This window comes from Rhipicephalus microplus, chromosome X, assembly GCF_043290135.1.
Source record: "Rhipicephalus microplus isolate Deutch F79 chromosome X, USDA_Rmic, whole genome shotgun sequence".
In the NCBI taxonomy this organism is placed as follows: Eukaryota; Metazoa; Arthropoda; class Arachnida; order Ixodida; family Ixodidae; genus Rhipicephalus; species Rhipicephalus microplus.
In genome coordinates this window covers 44,559,833-44,584,781 of record NC_134710.1, presented here as the reverse complement: position 1 = coordinate 44,584,781, position 24,949 = coordinate 44,559,833, and the positions used below count along the sequence as shown (strand labels likewise).

Here is a 24,949-nt window from a genome sequence, read left to right as displayed (position 1 = left end):
TGGAAAGAAAAGATGCAGAAAGCACAACGAAGAGTATCAGGGGGTTAGGTCTGTCGTCCACTTTGAGGCATACTCTACAAGGGTAATGAAAAGCAGTGGCAACTGCCCTCTTGCAAGTATTTCTCGGATGAATAGTGCAACGAAAAAATGTACTCTTATAGACGACATAGATTCGTCTATTGTGTCTTTTGTACACAGACAAAATGTACGCAGCGCACTCGGGACAGGTCACAGGGAAAACAAGTCAATAGGTGTTCAAATGGAAGCAGTTTATACAGGCTCTGCTGAAGCCACCTAATGCAGTATTGTTATGCGTCAAAAGTATACTTGTGTGCCCATCAGCCTTTTATTTAATGTATTCATCTGCTCGTGCGCGCAATAAAGAAACACATAAAAAGAGAAACTAAACGATGTAGAGGAAGAAAGAAATGAAATAAATGCACGCTTTAATTGACCTTTATTTCAAGCTTGAAAATTTTCTTGTACAAGGAAATAGCCATTCAGCTGAAGATAAATTTTTTGCTATAGCTGGAAGGTATACAGTTATACTCATGGATCCACTGAATTTCTTTAAATTCTGCAACAACTTTCAAAAAATATTGTGGTCGTTTATGGAGCACCTCTTCAAGCCCTGTACCTAAATATTACCACATAGTGTGTTTCATCTTCGTCGCTCAAGAGAACACATCTGAAGATTGTTCTGTGTTCCTGATAGGACTAGTTTCAAGGCGTAATAAAGCCGTACTTATTACCAACTATTCAGACCAATTTTAATTGGTGTCGTTTGATTTTTTGACTGCTATTATTTTTTGGCGGTCACCTAAGGCCCTGCCATCAAAATCTACGGAGAGTGGAACGGGACAGTGGTTAATCCCCTCTTGCCCGCCTTACTTAGTGAACACTGCTGGACTTTGAATAAATTTTATTCATTCATTCAATTCTTCATTCATTCATTCATACGCCATGAATGCATGAGACAATCACAGTACAAAAAAACGAGCAGGCTGCTTCATCGTGGCAAGAGTGGAGCATATAGAGTGATCTTAGCTAGCCGGATTGGAGCAGATGGACGAACACATGCGGCTGCTTGGGCTGTGTGTTGTACAGGCCTGGCACACATGTCGTATCTATACTTGCTGCCAAAATTCCTAACACGACCTGCCTTCATGTTATGTTGGCCATACATGTACTTGAAGCACCGGGTTTATTTGCGCCGCTCTCTCAAATTACCACAAGGAATCTCAGCCAAGCACCTCTTGTGTACATTCGTAGTGTTTACCCGCTTCCACGAAATGCGATTAGTATTTTCAGGATATTCGCACTTTCAGAATATTTGCACTATTTTCAGGATATTCAGGATATTTGCAGAAAGAACTATTTTTCTTGCATAGTTTGTATTACCATGTCTACAGTTTATTTTAAACGTCAAAACGTATAAAGAACATCAACAACAACTACACACATTATTACATTACTATGGTTTCAGTATTAACACCGTCAATCATGAGCGGCAAGCATGGCCGAGTGTAGCTTGAATTTTCTGAGAACAAGTGTACCTGTTGAAATGTGCTTTTTTTTTTGGCCCACGTGCATACCAATTGCTGGCAAATTGCTGAATTGTGAAAACTACACAAAGAACACAAAGGACACCCACTGCAGTGGTCTAGCGGTTAGGGTACTCAGCTGCTGACCCACAGGTTTAGGGATTGAATCCCGGCTGTGGTGGCAGCATTTTCTATGGAAACGAAAATGCTGTAGGCCTCCATGTGTGCTCACTTTTGTCAAGGTTTTCATCGGATATTAACAAGGTTGTATTGTAAGTTCAATAACACCTTGCATTTTTTTCGCAGCTCCTTTCAAAGTATAAAGATGCGCACAAAAAAAAATCTATCTTATGTCCGCTTCGACCATGCATGTTTCTTGCAGCGCATGTTTCATTTCGGATAATATCCATGTCTGATTACGCAGCATGTTTCCTGATTCGAATGTCGATTTGGTTGTTTTGACAGCTCGCTTGGTCTTCGTCATATCATACTATACCCCCTAGAATCAAGCATGTTCTTAGTTACACCGAGTATTGCCCTTGATAACCACGTCGAATTTCGTGAAATCATCAAAAATTTTATATCTGCCTTGGTTATTTTTCAACCCGTGTTCCTAGCGGCAGCTGTATAACCCCCGTGGCTCAAGCGCATGCAAGGTTATAATATTTACGTGCCAAAGTGATCATACCGATAGGAGGCGCGCCATGGTGTGAGACTACAGATTGGATTTAGCCACCTGAGTTTTCTTTTTTTTTTAACGTGCACCTCAATCTATTTGAAGTGACGACAACGGAGAGAGGGTACACACACACCAAGTGTCACTTCTGTTTACGTTGAGCGTCATACCACCATATACGTGAAATATGCAACACCATTTTTGCACCAAAATGTGTTACTGTGTTTCACTCCCTTGAAATTCAGCTGGCCTATGCAGAAATCAAACTCACGACTTCGATCCTAGCATCGCAACACCTCATCAGGCCAACTTATCGGTGAGTGTTGCTTGCACAAGACCTGTACCTTAAACGCTCAGCGCGAACCCGCCGCATAAATCTTTTTACACTGAGCGGCGACGAAAAGTCAACAGCCATCAGCCGTGTAGAACACTTGCAGGGCTCACAGTGCGGTATTTTAACAGTGGCGTCTTAAGCTAGCAAGCTTCGCCACTTTTTCACTACCAATGGTTGTCTCGAGAAGCCAGAGCCCAGTCGTGAGATGTACAGTGGTTGCCTATTTGGTGTTTTTTTTTAGTTTACAAACGAGCTTTCTTTTATTATGAGTGCGGCCATCATGTTTCAGTAAATAATAGTTTGTAGTACTGCGCACGACAAAACATTTTCAATATAACGAGACCGCGGAGTATCGGTGAACTGCCATAATCCACTCTTGACGTCTTTGCTTCTCGTGCTGCTTGCATTGGACACGGTAGAACTTGACAGGCAGTTTCCAGGTGTTCGTCATGTGTAAAGATTGTTAGCTGCTTACAATGCAGCAGCAGTGCGTGCCGGCTTTTCAGAATGACGAAGGAGCGCGCCCATGGCGTGCGAAGTGCGAGATAAGCGCCCCAAAGAACACATTTTCTGTGCGCGCAATGGGAAAACCCAGAAAGCGAGGCCCGTCCGAGCGACCGGTGCTTTGCCCTCTTTCCGCTAGGGCGGCTAATGGCACTACGCAAACTTGAGCCTGTCTTCCCAACAAGGCAACAAGTCCCGATCTGCGAAACGCTTCCATCGTTGAGCGCAGACGCTGAACCGACCGATCACAACGCTCTCCCCGATGGCGACGCGGCTCGCGAAGCAGCGCTTCTCTTATCACCAGATATGGCGTCTGCATTCGTGGTTAGAAGAAATAACTCGTAAACCAGCTCACGCAAATCGATGACGCACGCTATTTAAGGATTCCACCCTCAAGGTTGTAGTGTCCGCTATTGATTCCGCCGACCTGCCCCAGTGCCCTGACCGCAAAGGGCCGGGTTTGAGTTTGACATTGCTACTTCATCACGACGGCCCGTTGATCGTCGTGGGCACCTTAATGGCTTTTCGGCCTCGCTCGCTTCTGTGTATAGCCATGAAGTGGCCCAGGCCAACATTGATACACATGTGCTCAAGTATCTAATACAGGAAGCCGCGTGTTTCTCGAAGTTCACTCAGTGGAAGCTTTTCTAACTGCCATGTCCCTACGACATACCGTCGATCTGATGTAGTGTGAAGCTCAGGCTTTTTTTATTGCAGATTATGCGAAAACTTACACTGTTATCATGATTATTTGGCGCTGGGCTGTGCACCATGGCTCAGTAACATGCGACGAGATTTACATTGAAAAAAGTGGACGCTGTATAACTATAACCGAGTTCTTCCAGCATCCAGCACATGTTAATACCTCGTTGATGATACAGTTCGCGAAAGATGACGCTGTTGGATTTACCATAGTCTTCAGCTGCTGGTGTTTTTAAAATTTTTTCTACTTTTCGTACATCTCACAATTTCATACACATTAGTTTATGTTCAGTGCTTGTTATTTCTTCTAATTTGTCGTCGTTCTGCTTTAGTGCCCTTTATTATTCCTTTCTTACAAACAGAAACCAACTCGCATAGCTTCTTATGTTACGGTTGCCACGTAGCGTATGCCGGCCATTAAAGTTTTTGCGCTTATACTGTGTCTCATGAAAACCAACGGACGCAATGCGCTATCGCATTCACGTTTGAGCAACATGCACAGCTGTAGACCGTGATATGAAGAGAATGATGACATTTCCAGTAGTTCAGAGCAAAATGAATTATATTGAACAGGAACGAGGGAGGTTTCGCATGTGTGCGGCGTCTAAACCATAGCTGCCAGCTGCTCAGCGGTGGTCGGCAGGAGTCCCTGCATGGGGACGAAGGCCTTCGATATGAAAGCATCATTAGGGGACGGCCGAGGTGCCGCCCTCATCGATACCCTCCTAAAATAAAAAAAAAGTTGTCGTACGGCCGGGCGTCTCATGCAGTCAGTACTGGAACAGGGTGCCATCGCCGTTATGGGCACGGATCACGTAGCTGGGACCTTGCTTATTGCCCGGGAAATGACACATAAACAAGGCGTGCGCGTCGGTCGATGGCGCTGCAGCCCAAACTGATGGACGCCGTGCGTCCGACGCCGGTCACGTTCCAAGCGTTGGGCGGTGAAAATTAACAAGACTGAACACAGTACGGACGTGCCTGCCCGGTAGCCTCCGGTCGGCTACGCGTTTCCCGGATTGACCGACGCGGGTCACCGCGGCCGCTTTCTCTGGGCCGCGACAAGACCACGCTCTTGCCGCGACGTGAACGGACGTCCGAAGGTTGTATCGCCAAACTAAGAAAGATGAGGCGGCTCAATCCTTTTCACCTGTCTATTATGATCGGCTTGACCAGCGCGGCACAAAACGTATTGCCTCACTCACCGCATGGCAAAAACTTTAGTCCTCCCTATCGGCCGTGTAACGTGCGAAAGTCCCTTACAGATAAGTATTTCTGTCGAGCACAAAAATTCAATTTTGTTGAGGTAATCTAGAGTTATTTCGCTAGGGCTATTGCTCTTTTGAGCGGCAAAAAAAGAAGCCGAGTTGTTGTGTTTTTCATACCTTGTATTGATACTTATACAAATAAAATGAACTCTCCAGCGAATTATAGTCCAAAGTTTCTAAAGTTATTCATAATATTTATTACTCGTCATTGACCCAACCGATATGCACATGGTCCCCTCGTGCGCCTAAATAAGTGAAACGTGAGATGAGCTGGGATGGCACCTCACCTGGATGAGTCAACTCTCGACTTTTAGGTAATGCGTGGTTTAATTAGCCCGACCTGTTTCCAAGTTGCCTGTAAACGTGGCCAGGTGAGTTCAGTGAAACTGCAAGTAACACTGGCAAGTGGGCATCTTGGCATGGATGCATGGCTTTAGAACGGTGCAACAAAGAAAACAAAATACTAATAATCACACAAACTATTTTGTGATTAAGTTTGTGCGATTAATAGTCTTTTACTCTGTTTTGTCGTGCCGTTTTAATCCATGTGATGGAGCAGTGCCAGAAGATGTGATCACTTGTTCTGTACCGCCACTCTCGCAAGAGTAATTGCTATGAACTAGCCGTGCTGAAATCTTGATTATATGACAGCCATTGCAGTTGGACATTGCACCACTTTTCATAGGATACCTCCGCATTGAATTTGTGCTTGGAACAAACTCATGGGGGTATAGAAGGAAGACATTTCTTTTTAACAGCTATCCGTGAGGACTTGTTATGGTTAGTGGTCACAGCGGTGGCAATGGTAGGGTGGTGGGGGTGATCATAATGATAACAACGACTTCAACAATGACGGCAGCGTTTAATGACATTTTTCAGCCGTGACATATCACAAACACAGAGTAAAGAAACTGCTAACACAGAGAAAAGGACATAGGCCGCTTGTCCTTGTCGTTCTTGGTTTCTTTACTTTGTGTTCGTGATATTTCGCGACTAAAGGAAGCTATTGAGCAAGTACCAACCAGGCCGACAAGACAATCAGTCTTGATGGAAGCGTTCATGGTATACATAAAAAGGTGGATTTTTCAAATCGAAAGCTTCCGTACCTAGCCTGCAGATGTTGGTCAAAGATGCTGAAGATCGTCTTCGAAAGGCAGCGATACTCAAGACTAAATAAAGGGCACCATTTATTAACACTATATGCCTACAATAAAGAAAGTCATTATTGCCTTGCAGCAGCTATTTTCTTACTGGTTCACACTGTGAATCAAGAAATAAGGCAATAGGCTGTGAACGTCTTATTAGGTAAGTGTCTCGGGAGAGTGCCGGCTTTCACGTATTTTCCCCACAGCTTTGTATAAAGAGAGAGGGACGTTTTTTTTTTAATCTTGAACTCAAGCGAAATTTGCAGCGGGGTCAACCAAGGCTTAAGCGAAATTGCACAACCATTAGATATCATAGTGTTCGCGCAATCCTCAAGTGAGAATTTTCGAGGAAGCTTTACCCTATAAATTGTGTAATTCATGTATGCCAGGCGAAGACATCAAACAATGTGAACATTAACATCATACTGTGGCATCTAATGTACGCGTGCGTTTTTCTTTTTGTCCACCACGCGCACACGCAAAAAGAAAAGACCAATTGCTGCGGAGACATTGTGCGACTATTGTGATTCATATGCAGCTGAACATCACTAGAAATAATAATCTAATAAATCAAAGTTTAGTGATTGATTTATCTGTAATGAGTACGTCAGAATATCAAGTAATGTTTGGATATGTAACATATAACGTATACGTTGCACATGGCCCAACAATAACGCCAAGGTAGTATACATGGGCCTCGTACTATCATACGGCTCGCTTCAACAAACTTCTTCGTTGTTTTCTCAGGAAACAGAAAACTTCGTAGAATATTCTTCATATTCTATGTCAATTAAATCTCATTCTGCACGTAAATGGATGAAGTAGGAAATTCGCCTCGCGCCCAACCCGCTCGAACGATTGCAAGGCAAGCCATGGTGCAGGCATCATGATTATACGAACCAGCGTCGCCTTTTTCTTTTTGGATGTGATACTTTCGTATGAACTTCAAAGTGGGCCAAGTGAAACAACGGGCTAAGTTCTCTAAAATGTTTTCCCTGCTCCATCGCAGTCGTGTGTAACATCCCTAGAACAACGCAGGGGAAAGAACCGTTTCCTCACGACAATAGGCTATAGAACCGCGCTTCGCTGAATGAAATAAGCAGGAAACTACTGCATTATGCATTGGCATTCTGTGGGGGAGAAAAAAAAAGCCAGGCAAATGGAGCGACATCTTGAAACTTCCAAGTAAATTGCTGGCCGTTGCTGCAGATCTGTGTTGCTCCAGCGCTGCGGCTCCGAAGCTGCTCGCGGCGCGCGCTTGCAATTCAAAATACGCTGGGCTGTGCGTGCCGGGTACACGTCAAATAAGAGTATAAAACTTCGCAGAGTGCAGATATCGCAACGACGCTGCAATCTGAGCGCGGCAGGGTGAACTAGGTTTCACGTTTTAATTTCTTTCGCAGAAGGCAATTCGAGAAGGTACCTCTGGGCTGAGTTTCCTTTTAAATCGTTGTTTTACAATGTGTCCAAGTTAAGAAATAAGAAGAGGTTGCTCCGAAACACGTCTGAAATGTATAAAATAATCTCTTTCTGCTCTATCCAGAATGAAAAAAAAATGAAAGCATTCATGGGCTGTACAAAAAAGCTGGTTATTTTAAAACACACGACTGAGGATGTTGTTGTTTAATGGGAAATGACTTCTGACTTCTATACAAGAAAAAAAAGCATTTTTACTTTTCAAGCAAGGAAAAAATATAGAAGCACTCGTAGTCGACCATCGTTTTTTTTTCTTTTTGTGAGACTGTACGCCGGATTTTCAATGGACTATCTTAAATGAAAAACCAAGTGAGAGATATTCCGTGAGCCGTCGAGGCTGTTGAATATGTATACGTATTCAACTGCACAACAGCAGCTCCGTGGTGGCCAAATAAAAGTCTACATTTTCTTTAAATGCACTGTTTGAAAAATCCGTAATCTCGGTGGAGAGAGTAATTCACGAAACCAACATTTTTAAGCGGAGGTAAACAATCGCGTCAAGAGCTTGTTTTTTGTCATGACATTCTAGATTATGCACTTGAGAATACCACAGTTCAATGCTGGCGTGTTTAGGAGTTACATTTTTTTCCACCCTTACAAGCAGATTACAGACAAAGCGCAAATTTGAGGAAGAACTTAGAACGCGCTTTTGTTTCTAAATGACGGTGAAAATAAGCGCAGCTAAGAAAGCAAGCACCACCAGAAAGAGCAAAACGACAATGGTGCTTGTTACGTTTCAGTTGTATAGTCTACAAACATACAGATCAGATATCTTCCAAATACACAATTAGAGAGTTGAAAATAAATATATATTAGCGGTGACTCTATGATTTCTAGAGAAAAAAGTTGGGGAAAAATAGATGTGGTTATGAATGGTTGATTCAGCATGAGAACTCCTTGGAGAGTTGAGAGACTCTTCGATCTTGAATGCCTTTAAATGTGTCTTTGAGTCGGATCTAGTACTCAGGCGATGTCATATTATTGTACCGGTGGATATACCGACATATAATGAGACCTCCGCCATCTTACACGAGTTGATGAGCATTTGAGGTGTACCCCCCCGGAGCCGGCATAAGATTGCACTCGTTGAAGTTTCTGCGAGTGGTGGTGATCTCTGCGTTGCAGATGCCACAACCAGAAAGCTACGGCGTTGGCCAATATTGCGCGTCTTGCGCTTGGCTTGGTCATAACTTTTTGTGCTCCCCGGGAAGAAATGATTCATTGCTCTTAACCAAATGTCACTGCTGTGCTCATAACACCTCCACTGACCTTCTCTCTTTATCTCTACTAGTATGTTCCAACTACGCTATTCATTTCTCCAGAGCAGAGTTAGAGTTGCACACCCTTCTTTTTCTATACTGGTTAATATCTCTGCCATCCACCTCCTGTTTTTTTTTCAATTGCTCATAAAACTGAAACTTCAGATGGTTATGGCTATTAAAAAGTATAGAGCCAACTGTTCACAAATTCAAAGAATAACAAAGCTATTGTTACGGAGAAGAAAGTATACGCAAAGAATATATTTGCGAGCAAATGCGCACAACGCTGCTGCAGTCCACGCACGTTCCCCTCAGCACGTCGTCGTCGTCATTCACAGGTATCTACTCAACCCATGACATTACCCGCCTGTGGCAGAATCGTCTTCTCCATACGATATTTGCTCAATAAGGAAAGAAAGTCATGAACGGATGAAACGTTTCACGGCTTTCAAGGTAGACAGAAAGCCAGAAACGAAAGTACGCATCAGCATAGGCAAAGCAGACTAGTGTCTTGGCGAACCGATCAAAATCACAAATGGGTAGTCCAAGAGGAATAGAAGCAGGTAAAAGACAAGTAGAAAATAAAATCATGTAGAGCATGTAGATGAAGGAGAAAAGCCAAGAAAGCCAAAAAAGACAAAAAAGATGAGTCCAAGACGCTGCTGTCCATGCCGACACCTTGAATGGTCGGGAGCAGCATGAGTGAGGCTCGCCGGCATCGCCAACACGCGTCTTGCCAGCTCAGTGGCCGCGGTGAGTTCCCGTTCGGCGGCCCGGCGCCGCGCACTTTATTCGCGGCCATAAATTGCGGTCGCCTCCTTTGGTGGCAATCTTGTTCGCCCGTAAATCAGAGCATAAAGATAAGCCGACTCGCACGCTCCCGGTGCTTGACATTCGGGGCACGAAGCCCGAGATCTGGCGGCGACGACGACGATTCGGACACGAGTGCCTGCATCTTCCAACTTCCCATAACGTCGCGACCGGACGATGTAGGCGTCTACAGCGCCCGGCCAAACGACGCCGCTCTGCTGAGGCCGGGAAGCGATGTTCTGGGAGCACAGGCACGCCCGGAACCACATCATGGCGCAGAACACCGCACGCCTTAAAAGCTCAGAACATCCGCCCGGCCAGCGTCGTGCCATATGCCCATGAATCATCATCTTCCTCTTCATGTTCATCCTGTTTTATGTGCAATGCAGGAAAAAGGACTCTCCTAGTGATATATACTACGATTCTTCGCACACCTGCATTCGCCTGCATGGGGTGATTCAAAGGGGGTCAAGCAGTCCACCTCTCGAGTGTGTTCTGGTGCGCTATACATAGGGAAGTTGGATACACATTAAATAGAAAAGCAGGTCGTATGGAGACTCAGATTTTCACCGGCTAGTGAAAGATTTTTTTACAAATGTAAAGTTCAGAGCTTCGAAGATGCTGCTACTGACCGGTTTATCACTTTAGGCAAGAAGTGCTTAATTAATCCATGTTGTCCTCTTAAAAATAATAAATAAATGACTTTTGCCCTAATTCCTGAGGTGTGATAGCCCTTCGTTAGTCGGACAGCATACATTCGATATCCACAGGCTGAAAAAAGCCTCTTCATAGTTCATTCCGCGTTGGTAGTTGAACAGCCGAAAAACCAAGGCATTTTTGTGCCGAATTGGTCAAATGAGAACATAATTTTTTACTACCATATCTAAAGGGAAATCTGACACTAGTGTCGATGCGGCCTCCTTTAGAGGTGGATGTACCGCTACGGGATTGAAAGGAATACAGGCTTTGAATCTGCTACGGGTAAACTACATTCATGGGTAAAGCTTGTTGCAAGAAGTTTCCGTGATCGTGATGTTGAAGTGAAACCTAAACGAATTCGACCAACAGGGTATGCATTGCTCGACCACTGTGTTCCAGGTTTGATATCAGTATAGAATGAATTATTTTTTACAACATTAGAAAAGAAACAAAGATGTTTTTCTTTTGGATGTAGGTTTTATTTTTTATAAACATAACAATGGTGTGTTGTGTAAAAAACACTTGACGTATCGTCTGCTGCTATGGCCAGGTGTGTCTGTCCAAGTGGTCTGCCCCCGAAGCACCTCTCGTTTTGTTGTGAAGTCGAGTAAGAGGAGCGCTACGGTGCGTCTACTAAGCTTCAACATCGTTTTGCAGTCGATTTAAAGGCGTTTTGGCAAGACGCGCATGTGAACAAAAAAACATTAACTTGAGGCAATATCCTGCACTGGCATGGGGAACTGCATCAATGTGCAGTGGTGAGGGTACTAGGCTTCGCGAAGAAAAGGCAAATACAACCTGCAAATCTGCAGCGTCGCAGAAAACAAAGAAACCTGGCGATCTTCGGCCTCTTTGAAGAACAAAGGTATTGCTTGAGTGTTTTGATTCACACCCCACTACCGACTACGCGCGAAGAATGGAACTGAAAGTGAAGAAACAAATCCGTAGGTAGTTTACTAGCCAACGCTATCAAATTCGAAACCTGTACCTCCTATCATTGCCATGGTGGTGCAACGATCCCAGCGAGTTTTCTTTCTAGCGTCTATGTATGAAACTCAACGAATTATATCATCTAATGTTTCTCGCCGAAAATTTTACTGGTTCGCGTCAAACGTTAACACTGTCAGGAGGTCCTGCATTTGTCGACCATAGTTCCTCAAATTTGACATACCCACCTTACCTTCTACTCTATAGAAGCGAAACCTACATCCCTTCTCCTTCTTCACATCTTGTTTCTTTCACACTGACGAATTGTAAATAAATTTGGTTCATTTTTTCTGTTATACGAACAAATCTGTAACGACAGCTAGATAGAGATTTTACTTTACAACTACCTACTGAAAAGTGCCGTTGTTACAATTAAATTGATTGGAGCAACTTCGAACACGCAGCTAGATGCAGTGCCGTTTCTTGAATAGTATCTTACGAAGCACATATGTGCTTTGTGAGATATGAAGGGAGTCACAAAATCTGTCTGCCACCTGAGCTTCGATATTGCTTACTCAAACATTTATTATCAGCCTTCGACACGTAATGAGCATAGCCGAAACATAAAATGAAAAGGCAGATAAAAAATGCGAGCCCCATAGAGTAAGCCTGTGATACATTAGCGCTGAGGGAAAGTTCTCTTGCCTCCTGGCAGGATATGTCTATATTTGATCAAAGGTAGTCAGTCATGTGCTCTCTTCGGCTCTTTCCGTGCCAAAAGATGGAGGAAAGGAATAGATGCACATAAGTGTTTATTATCGTAAGCGTCTTCGCGCAGGCCCTGTATAGAACTGTAGATTGAGCGCGATAGCACTGCGGAGTGACAGCGCTCTTCATCTTCAGCTAATGGTGCAAGGCGAGTGATAGGGAACGAAAAAACGCCAGGCCTGCGTGGAAGGCGCAGCGCAGTTACAGCGAAAGCTAGAAGAGCAGCCTTTCAGAGCCTTTTCAAAGCACTCATTGGGTAACTACTGCAAGCACACTTGCTTGATACCGTCAAGGGCATTAATAATAAACTTTTGGGTAGTATGCCGGCATTCACTTTGCTATTTTTCGTCATTCTTCTGAGAAGCGTGGTATCCGCTAAACACTTGCAAGGAATTTCGTGCAAATTGTTCATGCAGTGGCTGACGACGATGAGAAATTATGGCTGAAGTGGGTATGTGCCACAGTTCATAGGGGAACAAGAGCGAGCTTTTGTAATGGGTTGGAGCATTGGACGACCCACGTTTTGCCCAATTCGCATTGTGCGACGACTGGTTGTTAATTCTTTCGCAGTTTTAAAATGCTATATAAGTAGTATTGCCGCGATTGGTTTCCCGACATCATGCCTGCCTAAGGCAAGTTTGCCAACAAGTCACAAGCACCGGCGTAGCTCAGTAGTAGAATACAGGGCTAGCACCCAGCAGACCCGGGTTTCGACTCCCAATGTGTCCTTGGTGCTAGGTTTGCCAACAAGTCACAAGCACCGGCGTAGCTCAGTGGTAGAATACTAGGCTGGCACCCAGCATACCCGGGTTTCGAGCCCCACTGCGTCTTAGGTGCTAAGGTTTTTTTTTTTTTCTGGTTTCGCGCGACGTGGTTACGGATACCGGCTGTGGCGGCGGACAACTGCGCGTGACCCGAGTTGTGATCTCATAACAGCTTTCGCTGTAAAAGCGATCAATGATAGTTCGCGGGTTCGATTCCCGGCTGCGGCAGCTGCATTTCCGATGGAGGTGGAAATATTGTAGGCCCGTGTGCTCAGATTTGGGTGCACGTTAAAGAACCCCAGGTGGTCAAAATTTCCGGAGCCCTCCACTACGGCGTCTCTCATAATCATATGGTGGTTTTGGGACGTTAAACCCCACAAATCAATTAATGATAGTTCTGTGCCTACAAACGTATCGGACTTATAACTACTAGGTGAACAAATGCTTGTCATTTATCGCACAAAGAGCACTCAAACACGCTCACATAAAAAGCACGCTCAAAACAATGAAATAAATAATGTTGCAACCAACTTATTCAAATATAGTTTGTTTCTTGATGTCCCGTTTCATCCCTCACCCCCAAAACACGAAAAAAAAATCTTCTCGAGATGATGCTGGGAATCACTAATACTGGTTGCACTAAACTGCAGTCAAATCTAAAGGTGAACAAGTTGGAATCTATCCATTCTTGTGGTCTCCCTTGGCCTCATGTGGTCAAGGGGGGTGCCTATGTACATTTCAGGAACCACTGATACGTATGTTGTTTCATAGGCAAACAAAACTTTTGTAGGATCGAACTGGAAATGCTTGTATATTAACAGATGGTTAGGTTCTTCTAAGCTAAGAGCTCGTTGCAAGCAAAATGATAAGAATGTAAAAGCTATGTATGCTTCAACTGCAAAACCTAAAAAAAAAGAAGCAAGAAGATTAAAGGTGTATAGGGAACCAAAACACAAAGGAATAAAACTGAGGCTCCCTTTCTCGTGCTGCTGAAAGCAGTAAAGACAGCACAGCAGCAAGAGAAACATGGACGCATACGGATTGCGGAAGATTACCAAAGCCGAGCCGATTAATCCCCTATCAGGAGTCTAATAAATGGAGCGAGTCCGCAACATATCTCTTCCTCCTGGTATCGAAACCATAGAAAACAAAAATGAAAAGAGCGAAGCTGGTAAGGGAGAAGAGACAAAAAAAAAGAAGCAACTATTCGGAAAAAGGCCGACGTTAAAGGAAAGCAAACAACAGCGCGTCTACCGCTCCCATTTTCAAACAGCGTCAATAGAAGGCGAGAGGGGTTTGCGGGGCGTAGAGTGGTCAAAAAAGAGAAGCAAATTCAAGGGAAATTAGAGACGAAAAAAATCCTAATTAGCCGAACGACTTGCTAGCGCGGCAAACACGCACGGAGAGGTGGGGGTGCTGTCTTATCACCCTGCTAAACACTGCACGGTGAAAAAGAAGAGCTCTTGTCTTCGAACCGCCCTGTTTGGGAAGCCTCTCGGATACAGAGATGGATAGTGCAAAAAGACAATATCGCTGGCCGTGCCAACCAATCGCTCCTCGGTCACACATTGAAGGAATTATAAGAATACTTTTCATGTCCTCCTGAATTGTGAGAGCACGGATCGCGATTACTGGAAAAACTTATGTCGCGCTATTGCTACGAGATGGGCTCAGCCATGCACAGTTGAAACGTTTTTAATTTCGTGTGGAAATGATCGGCTCTACTGTAGCCTACGTTTGCATATACATACATGCGATTATTTGACAAAATTTACGTAACACAGAAGACCTCACAATAATATGTTCTGGTCGATACCAGAAGCATTCGAGTCGATTTGGAGTGTGTGCGCTTAGGCAAACACGCCCTTCCTACAAGGTAACTGATTTTTATTTTCCTAGAGAAAGTATGACTGTAGAGAAAAAAAGAAACTAAGATTGTTTTATCCCCTTGCAGTCCTTCACGCGAAGCCGCCGTGTCACCAAGATGCCATATGATACTTTTTGTCATATGATATGCCAACGAATGGCAAATAAAACAAGCAAACAAAAAACCTTCTGCACGTCAATAGTTCTGAACAAGACGATTCTATTTAAATCTCAGTGTCTCTTAACTGGCATCGGCATTGAGTTACTTTATCTATAGTATTGTAATGATACTGAAACACTAACCACTATCGATTCACATCAGTTTTACAAATATAGCCTAAATTTAACCGTTGTGAGTAACAAGAATTTTTATGTCAGCAGTGCTCTACACCACGCACTACAGACGAAGCGTGTAATGCTTCAAACGCAGCTTCAATCTGCTTCGGAGTCAGAACTTGACGTCATATTTTTTCTCTTAGCGATACTTGCGTTACTATTGTCCTTACCTGGTCAGCAGCGTCGCTTTATGTGCTATTTCAGACAAGCGTAGCCACTTTTTCACCCCACCTATAGGAAGCTTCTGCTTTAAACGACGCCACTTTTAAGCAAGGCTCACTCCGTGCAACTAGCATCACCCAACGAGGGTGGTGCATGATGCGGGCTTTCATGCGACACTAAAATAATAGCCTGCAAACATTTCCTTTTATGCCCCAGCTGTATTTGATGATAACTGACGAAACCAAACGAAAAAGGAGGAGAAAGAGGAAGAACAGAGAGGTAAGCCAGTTCTCATACTAGCTGGCTACCCTGTGCGGGGATAAACGTGGTAAAGCGATAAAAGCTGCTTGATAGAAAGAGATGTTAAGTGAAGAAGAGAAAAAAATAGTAGGAAAAATTACATTAGGGGCCTTCAATTACTCCTATAAAGCTATAGCACTAAAGGCGAACTTCCCCACCACCACCATTGGTGACTGAATTGGTGATACTGTGGCTATGTGGAGTATGGATCCGGCCGACCGAGCCATTCAGTAATTGCTCTCCGACTGTAGCGAGCAGAGTGCAGCGTGTGCGGCGTACGAGTTATCCACCAGCTTTTGAGGCAGCAGTGGATTTAGGGCGCATCTCCAATTACTTTATGTACGCAAACATAAACATAGTGGGCAAAATTACTCCTAAAATATATTTAGGTTTATATTTTATTTTATAGAGCATCTTGAAATGCAAACTACGTTGCAAGCTACAGCTGGCCTCAAGTATTGGGTTCACATTACTATTGCTTTTGAAAAGTAATAGAAATCACTTTCAAAATAACTTGAAGTATAGTTCATTATTCATGCCTTAACTCACGTACACTTTATTCAAAACGCATAATGACTGAAATTGGAGCTTCCACTTCTTATTACTCCAAGACTTAATGCTTGTTTTTTTACTTTTAATGACCTGTTTTGTAAGCCACATGGCATAGAGTTTCCTACTTTTACCTAGAAAGAAAACTAGTGCTGTGAGGCGTTGCATGCATAGGAATGCTGGGATATGCCGTATTCGGATTGGCATCATATAGGAAAAGCCCTTAGACTTCGAATGGGCACCTAGTTACAACATGTCTTTGGTCAATCTTTGCGCAACTTTGCAATAAAAGAGTCCAAACGAACTATTTTTTTTCTTGACATTGCATGGAAAAAAGTTTTATATAACTTTAAATTATTTGGTTTTTATCTGTAGTACTATGAAACCTAGAGTTAGTGAAAGGCCAATAAAGTTAGAAGACAGACGTCATGATCGGTGTTAACTCTACGAAAATTCCTCGTCTGTCTCTTCTTTTCACTGTGTGCTTATAGCCTGAAGGTGAGTGAAACTGATTTTAATTGTAAAACGGCCTAATTGGATCAGTTTACGAACGTTTTATTTTTGAAAAAACTTGATTTGATTGGATCAAAATCTTCAACCTCCGTCTTCCGTCAGGGATATCAGGGATATCTCAAGCTGAGGAGACACTTCCGTGTCGCCTCTGGCTTGGCGTGGCCTTCACGAATGCCTCTTTTCTGCTTGAAATGGCCGGCAACTCTACATGTAACAACTGCTGTTGCAACACAGTGATCACCTATCTTCTGCGTGAGTGCCCCTGCTTCAGTGCTCAAATTAACAACTTTTCGATGAATTAAATAGATTTGAAAATCATTGTTTGTCGAAACAAAAGGTTCTGGGGTACAGACCAAGTCTGTCATTGGCACAAAACGCTTTGAAATCACTGTTGCGTTTCCCACAGTAAACTAGTCTTAGAGACATACTTTAAGCAGTGCCGTATTGTACTTCCCTTCCTTTTCTGCATTTTTTTTTCTGTTTTTGTAGCATCTGCTTTTTATTATATTTTATATTTTTAGATCTTCCCTCTGCACAAGGCCGCCAGCTGATGTAAGAACTGGCTTCTTCCTTCGTTCTTTTATTTTTAGAGCTGTATCTGATTTTTAAGTGAAGCCTCGCTCAACGTCAGCCAACACTTTACTCTCAGACACATATACTATGACTTACATTGCGAAACAGAACCCTCTAGAAAATTCAAATTAACCTTGGCGCCAGATTAACATCTCGGTACCACTGTGAGAAACTCAATACCATAAGGGAAGCGAGTATGTTATATCTTAGTCAAAAGTACTTTGAAAAAAGATGAGTAATTCTTTTGAAACCAGTTGCTACAAGTAAATAATTAAAGTACCAGATTATCAGCCAATAAAACTAATTAAATATTTGGAGGCATAATTGACTAGAGCAAGAACAACGGACAATGTGAAAACAACAGACAGGATGCAGCGTTAACGCTACGTCCTGTTGTCCTCACGTTGTTGGATTTCTTCTTCACGTTAAATAATTATGTCTGTAGGTAATGCGCACCAACCAGCCCAACCTGCTTCTGTAATACTTCTATTTGTTTCTTTAATAAATGTATTTACGGAGAGATTGGTGCCTGTACATGACTCCGGCTGCTCCCCTTGTCCTGAAAAGACAATTTTGGGCGTTATTTTTAATATAGTACTGTTATTTTTAACCTCGTAACAAAAATGCTGCAAATTTATTACAGTACTTACTACTGCAAAAAAGTAATTTAATTACTGCAGTTGCATCACTATACCTTCATTACAGCCAAGTCCGCGCATAAACGTTTATCGCAAACTGTAAAGAGCGCACCGCCGCAGTGCGATGTTTTTAACGGAGAAGTTTGCTTAGCGAATGGGGACGAGTTCATTTAGTTTGTGCGCAAATCACAAATCCAGAATCCTCAACTGCGTCACGGTTTCAATTCAGAAGACAATATAAACACACATCTCGCGAATACAGTTTTTCGATCGACCAGAGAGAAAGAGAGAGATAAAGATGCAAGGAAAGGCAGGGAGGTTAACCAGACACACATCCGATTTGCTACCCTGCACTGGGGAAGGGATGAAGGGAAGAAAAGAGGTTGTAGAGAGATAAGAAAGGTACACACAATCACGAGCACACTCGGGGGAGCAAACACAGTCTACAGGTGGTCGCTCAGGTTTGTCGCCTTCAAGTAATGTAGGAGTTCTTTAGTCGATTTCAGCGCAGTTGAGGCAGACGCCCAAGGTCCCAGAATCTTCTGCACAGAGAATGATCTAGAGTCCAGTTGGTTCAAAATCATCCGGAGCTGGCATCGCTATCTATGTACAGAACGTCGTAATAGCACCACCGAGCAAGGCATTGCTTCAGGCTAGTTAGTAAATTACAAACTTTATGGCGCGGAACTACAAAAGGCTAAAAGACACGACAAACTAAAGCACCAGTGATGCTTCTGCAGCGCCTTCGTATTCGTCACGCCGTGATGTTGGTGCAGTGCCATGCCATCGTCGTTTCAGCTTTCCACGTTGTAGTGATTACAGATAAATTTCACAAGATCGCAGGAGTCTTGCGCAAGGTTGTACGCGTGGAGAGAGAAAGAAACATCATTTAAAATATGCTTTAAATGTTTAACTGGTCTTTCAGCTGGCTTACTACTCCAGAATACGGGAGCAACTTGGAAAATTGTTTATCTGTACATCGAAAATAGCTTAGAACACATACGGGTCACGTATAATGCAACGATTAGCATCTATGGGTTCAGCAGAGGCCAGTGTTAAAAAAGTCAGAAGGGATCAAATAATGCCGCATGGTCAAAATAATCACTAACATTTTTAATTTTAAACCTGCGAGTCTATTTTGCGTTTTACTGCATCAGCAGTCAATTTCCAGTAGCGAACTTCTACTCAAACGACAGTCACTCTCAGGCAGTTCACAATTATTATTTTATGTGTGCTTTGTGGAAAGTCATTCATAACTTTATTTTATATAATGCCAGTTGAAAACATGTTACTAGAGCATTAGAGGTAGGGTACATAATTTTGTCTCATCAGAAGCGGTGATGGAAGCGTGGTAGTTGGAAGCACGGTAATGTATTAGGCAGTTGCAACCAAGGATGAAATTGTGTGCCGCTACAGTGAACTGCCAAATATGATCTCTTTTCCGGGCTTATTACACATGCGTTTGTTTGACCTTTCTTTACTCGCAGTATTAATTGACCAGCTATGCCTACTTCCGCGCCTCCATTTTCACTGCATAAGTCGTTTTGAAGAGAAACACATCAACTAGCCTATCAAGGAGCTCTCTGACAATATACCACATTGCTATCGCTCGTTTTTCGTAATGGGTTCACAGCTCCTTGTTTCTGGTATTTGGCTTTCAATCTTGAGGTGGATTAAAGCGAAACAGTGCAAAAGCCCATTGTGACGGTAGATTTTTTCCGGGACAAGCAGAGTAGGGGGGGGGGGGGCATCTCGGGCAAGAATACGTGAACTTGCCTCGCGTTTTGCCTCGCGTGAAAAAAAGTTTTGATGCAGCACAAGCGTTCATGCGGAGAAGTTGACTCAGCATACGCTGAGGAACGTTCAAATAATAGTGACAGTTGTCTAACTTTGCTGTGAAATGAGTTAGGGTAAATAAATGCTACAGTTGGTTTACCGGAAGTTAGGAAAATATTCTTGAACTGCCAGAGCGCTCTTACTGCGTGATCGACGTGTAAGAATTCGTGAAATAGTAACACCAGTAATTGCGATTTCAGTACCACGAGGAGCCTGCATTCGGCAGGTGTCACAAAAGATAAACTGTGCTCCCCCTTTCAGAGTGAGAACAAATTTGTCAAAAACAGGTTCCACTTGCTTCCATGAAACGACGGAAGATTGTGGCGGATACCATGCAAAGTGGGAGTCGGTCTCGTGCGAAGCAATGAGCGAGTAGCAGCATAAGTCGCATTTGGTTCGCATCGAGCGAAGCGTCCGAAGAGTGTATTGACGTATTCGTTGTGCACTTTGCGTAGTTTCGCGCGCATCGTGGGGTTACCAGGCACGTCGACTACATGGGTCCCTAAAAGCTAGGTAGCTTGTGATATGGCCCAACGTCGGTACTCACGTTATAACACACGCGTCAGTTTTACTGGAGCAAAGCGCGCGTTACATTGCTTGTCAAAGAAAAGTTTCGGCCTAGTTTGGGATTTCTGATCTTTATCGCAGTAAATTAAAGCAATACATCTGTCTCTTAAATGCAGCATGATATAAATTTCTTCTCCAGCTTCCTTTTCATCATCGTGCATATTCATGCAGACGATTGAGCGTGTCAGTGCAACTTGCTATACAATGTGTAACCCCACCGCAACGTGAAGGAAGTACTCACATAACCTACTACACCGAGAGCAGATGTCTTTTTAGTTTAAAACTTTGCAAAACAATACCGAGAGGAAAATCTTGCAGGTCTAATGCGTATACCTGCACAGGTTTTTTGACCTCCACCCTACATAATTGCAGGCGCAATAAAACATGTAGAGCACAGTATGTTCGGACTAGAGTGTTGGCCCTAATCCTAACTGCTTTCGGGTACCTTCAAAGCCGACGCATTGCTATTATATGTCATTCTCTTCTGCATGCAAAGACATTCGGTACCGCGTCACTTCTGAATTTCTAATAGTATAATAATATCATCTGGGGTTGAATGTTTCAAAGCCAAGCTATGATTCTGAGAAACACCGCAGTGAGAAGCTCCGAAAACTTTAACCATCTGATGTTCTTTGACATACACTGATATAGCAGAGTACACGGCTTCTAGCAATTCGCCGCCTCCTGAATTTATAGAGGCGCATTTCAAAGCTGACTACTAAACAAGATTTCACCAAGAGTTTGAGACAAAGAAAATTCATACCACGTGTTTAGTTTTTACGGCATACAAGCATTATGATTGAACGCATGCTACACAAAATTCAACAGAATTCTGGGCCAGCTGATTGCACTGAAAAACGAGACATTCGCTATATGGGCCAATGCGCATCATTCCACGCTCTTTTATACTCATCTTTAGAAGCCAAATGAGTGCATAACTCGCATTGTAAATTAGTGAATCAATCTTGCCGCAAACATATTAGCAAGCGTCAGTGAGGCTTCTGTGGCAGCGAAGGGTGTGGACATGCTTGCAGAGCGCATACTAGCCTTACATGAGTTTCAGCCGTTCGCTTCTGTCGTCAAGATTGATGTTGAAGTCCCGAATATGCATTGCTTCGCTCTAAAAAATTATCATAAATATTGCAAGGTACATAACATCATAAGGTATTCTCACAAACCTTGTAAAAGCTTAATGGGGTTCTCTCCAATGACAAGCGCTTTTTTGCCCAACAGCGCGTATCACGTTAACAAAGTTTTGTCTCCTCTTCTCAGTCGATAAGAGCGCGCTATAGGATTATTTTGCTTCATATGCGGTTCTGTGCGAATATTGGGCATGACACAAAGTGCTCGACACATGAAGTGCTCGAATTTCAGTGACATGGCGTGACATATATTTTAGTGACATGAATTGCTCGAATTTCGTATAATGATTTCCTCTTCCGACGGAAAGAGCAGAAGAAAGCTACATTGACGCGGTGCAGAGGAAGCGAACGAAATTACAAGCGCACTTTTTAGCCGCATCAATTTTGTCAGCACCTTTTCCTAAGGACAAAGGTGCACGCCATCCTCTCCTAAAATTTTCAGCGAGAATCAACCGCCATCGAATGATACAACTTTGAGTGCTTCTCGTGTCTTCACATTAACATTCCAAGTGACGCAAATCACTCTGGTGACTTCGGTAGCCGCATGCTTTGACTTTCTAACAAAATACCTTGCGTCAATGAGAGAGTAATATAAATTATGTATATCCAAGCCGGCCCCTTACTCCCGAAAAAAGGCCCTAACATTTTGAAAGCGTGTCTCAAACTTTCTTCGTAACTGTTATTACTCATCCTCGCCAAAGACTGCTCAGTTAGTTCTAAATAATGAGCACCGGGTTCCTTGTATTAACTAGTTTTCGTTTACGTTTGCTAAACGCGAATCTGCCGAAACCAGCATAAATGCACTCTACTAATGTAGCAATAAAAAATAACGGCTGTACGGTTATTTTACAGTCGCAAGTGTAGAATACCCGCAAAGCTTTTAAATTAACGCGCCATCATTTTAACCTGAAAAGTGATAAATCAGTTACTACATCGAACGCGCTACTGCTAATTGAATAAGCAGAAATCAGCTCACGTATAAGAAATGTTAAGGTAAAACAAGAAAGCTTGCTCAAATCATTTCAATGAAGGCATTAGAATGCCCTGAGGCTGTTATCGATTGAACAGAATCTCTTTCGTAAGGAATAAAATTTCGCAATGCGCTTCAACATAAGAGCCGTAAGCAGAGAGGGCACACTGCTAAATAAGTTCATTTGCGCTTGGAGGTGGAGTTGTAAAGCCACTTGCCTCCCTGATACGCTCGTAGGGGGCTAGTTTATGACGTTTTCTTTTGCAGCAACAAACTTACTTTGACATACACATATCCTAATTATGAGCACTTTTTTCTTTCGAACAAAAGCAAAAAAGCAAAAAGAAATGCTCGCGAATAACTGGCGCAATTAAAACCCTAAAAAGAACACATAATCACGTCATATCTTAGAGGTCTAGAACAATATAACGCTAACCCCTTCAACCTCGGCATACCGGCACAATGTTCATCCTTTTGATTTCAGTGTAGTATTGCAGATTCAACCAAAGTTCAGTGAAACAGCCGTTGTATATTTCGCATGACTGCATTATTGAAAACATGCAGGTGCAATGATGTGACTGGTAGTCGCTTCCGCGTTGTGCAGTCAGGTCCCACATGCATGTAAAATAGGTAATCAGCCCTCGATGGGAGTTCCGTAGGGGAAAATATGTATTCTGGCAGTACCCCTCTTGGTATTGATGACAGCCGGAAACAGCTTTTCTATTGTGTTTCAGTCATTTTAACGGGCGCACAGAATATTGATAGAAATGCTAATTTTCTTATTTATATTTCTATAATTTTCCATTGAAATGACACCAATCCTAAACGAATGAAAATTGTTGACCTTAACAGCATGCGGAGAGAACGTGGTTATACTCCAAATACATAACGCTGCAAAGAAAGCAGCGTAAAGTTAGTCTTTACACAATATGCTGATGTATGATGTAAATATGGCGCCTCCAGGAAATCAATGTCTATATAAAGGTAGATTTAGCGAAACTTTATTATCTCTTCACTCAATTTTTTCCACGATGATGTCGATGTAAAGCTCAGTTGCGATAGCGCTGAATATCAGCTACGGAAATAGACCATGTGGAAATCGAAAAGGTATCTTTCGTGTCCAGTAGAGCAGCGCAAAGCGATAGCGCGATGCCCGCACTGCAAAGCCTGAGTTAAAGGCTTAAGACTAGAAACGTAGATATGTTTATTTTGCCTCCTGACACATGGCCCGCCTCACTGATGAATCCAGTTTGAGTTTTGGGGAAGCAAAAAATTATGCGCGTGTACTTAGACATACGCAGACGAGAAGAGTGCCTGACAGTATCGCTTGTCGACAAATCACGCTTTTTGCGCGTTTAGAAAATGATTTTTTTTTACAAACTCCAAAGCCTCTGTTCATACTTTATTTTTCTATCGTCGTTCTCAGAATTTTTCAGGCATCCAAACGACTGCCTTGACTTATTTATACGAAGAACACTGAGAATAAATCAAGGACTGCTGCTTTTGTTTTTGTTGACAACGAGCAACGCCCTGAATATTGCATTCCGTGCTCAGCCCACTATACAGGGAGAGAAGGCGTGTCAAGTACCCGGCAGGAAAAAGAAAAGAACAGAGAGAGACGAGTGTTCAGCGTCCGCGACACGATAAAAACAAACGAACAGGGGCGCGCGTTGGCGCGTTTGCATCGGATGCGCGAGAGGACAGGCGCCAGCTGTTCTCCGCCACGGCGGTGAGAACAAAAAGCGCATGGCCGAACTCGCAGAACTGAAAAAAAACGCAGTATGAAGGAACAAGGTACACGACTGGGCTTATGTGTGGACAACAACCATTGGATGTAAATGCTTTGTTTCTCATGCAATGCACGTCGCGCGCACATAGAAAGTTGGTACTGGTGGTGCACACAAAGGCATGCATTGCCCGATTCCCTCCGCACGCTTTGTTTTCCTCGTACGTTAGATAGACAGGATGGGAGCCGCAGCAGATCTATATCCACAGTAAGTGACGCTCTCGTAATCAAAACGTGTTGATGTCATTTAGGAAACAAAAGAATTAAGTTTGTCAACAATGGGCAGCAGTTTGTGCATTTCGGAAAATGGCAGACATGCAGACGAGGACAAAACGCGGCTAAGAAGAAGTGCAAGTTGTGTGGCAAGTAGGGACAAGACAGTCCAGCGCGCTGAGTCCGCAGCGTGGACCGGAGGCACTCACCCGAGGCAGCATCGGCTACGGCGGAGCTGCGGCGCGGGACCGAACCAAGCGAGCGGGCCGGACCGCGGCAGGCATAGCACTGGGAACCAGCGCTCGGAGGCGATACCAAAAAAACGCACGCCCCCTCTGCCGGTGGCGGAGCAGTACGGACCACGCGGCAGCAACTCTTCTCCTCGCGCTTTCCATACTTTCCCCAAAGGCGCACCTCTCACCTTCCCTGCTTCCCCAGGCACTTCCCTAAGAGCGCAGCGCCATTTCATCGCCTAGCGGCCGTCCAGTAAAGTGCGCCGCCTCAGATCGGCGCGCGGAGCGAAGCGCTGCGCGGGGCGCAGTCCCGCCCTCGTCGGAAATACAAGGTGAAGGGGAAGAAAAGGGGGAGACATCAAAGAGGGAAGGAGAGACGATCCAGAAGG

General features: G+C 43.6%; 2 protein-coding genes across 2 annotated transcripts in view; both read right to left on the bottom strand.

Moving 5' to 3' along the window:
• Window positions 1-24,642, bottom strand: part of cpx (synaptic transmission protein complexin) — a 406,174-nt gene extending 381,532 nt beyond the window's left edge. Inside the window, exon 1 of the mRNA XM_037426904.2 lies at window positions 24,537-24,642. The gene's annotated coding sequence lies outside the window, so the exon portion shown is untranslated. The remainder of the gene's footprint in view (window positions 1-24,536) is intronic.
• LOC142775075 (uncharacterized) overlaps window positions 1-24,949 on the bottom strand; it is a 600,362-nt gene that overhangs the window by 26,505 nt on the left and 548,908 nt on the right. The window lies entirely within an intron of this gene.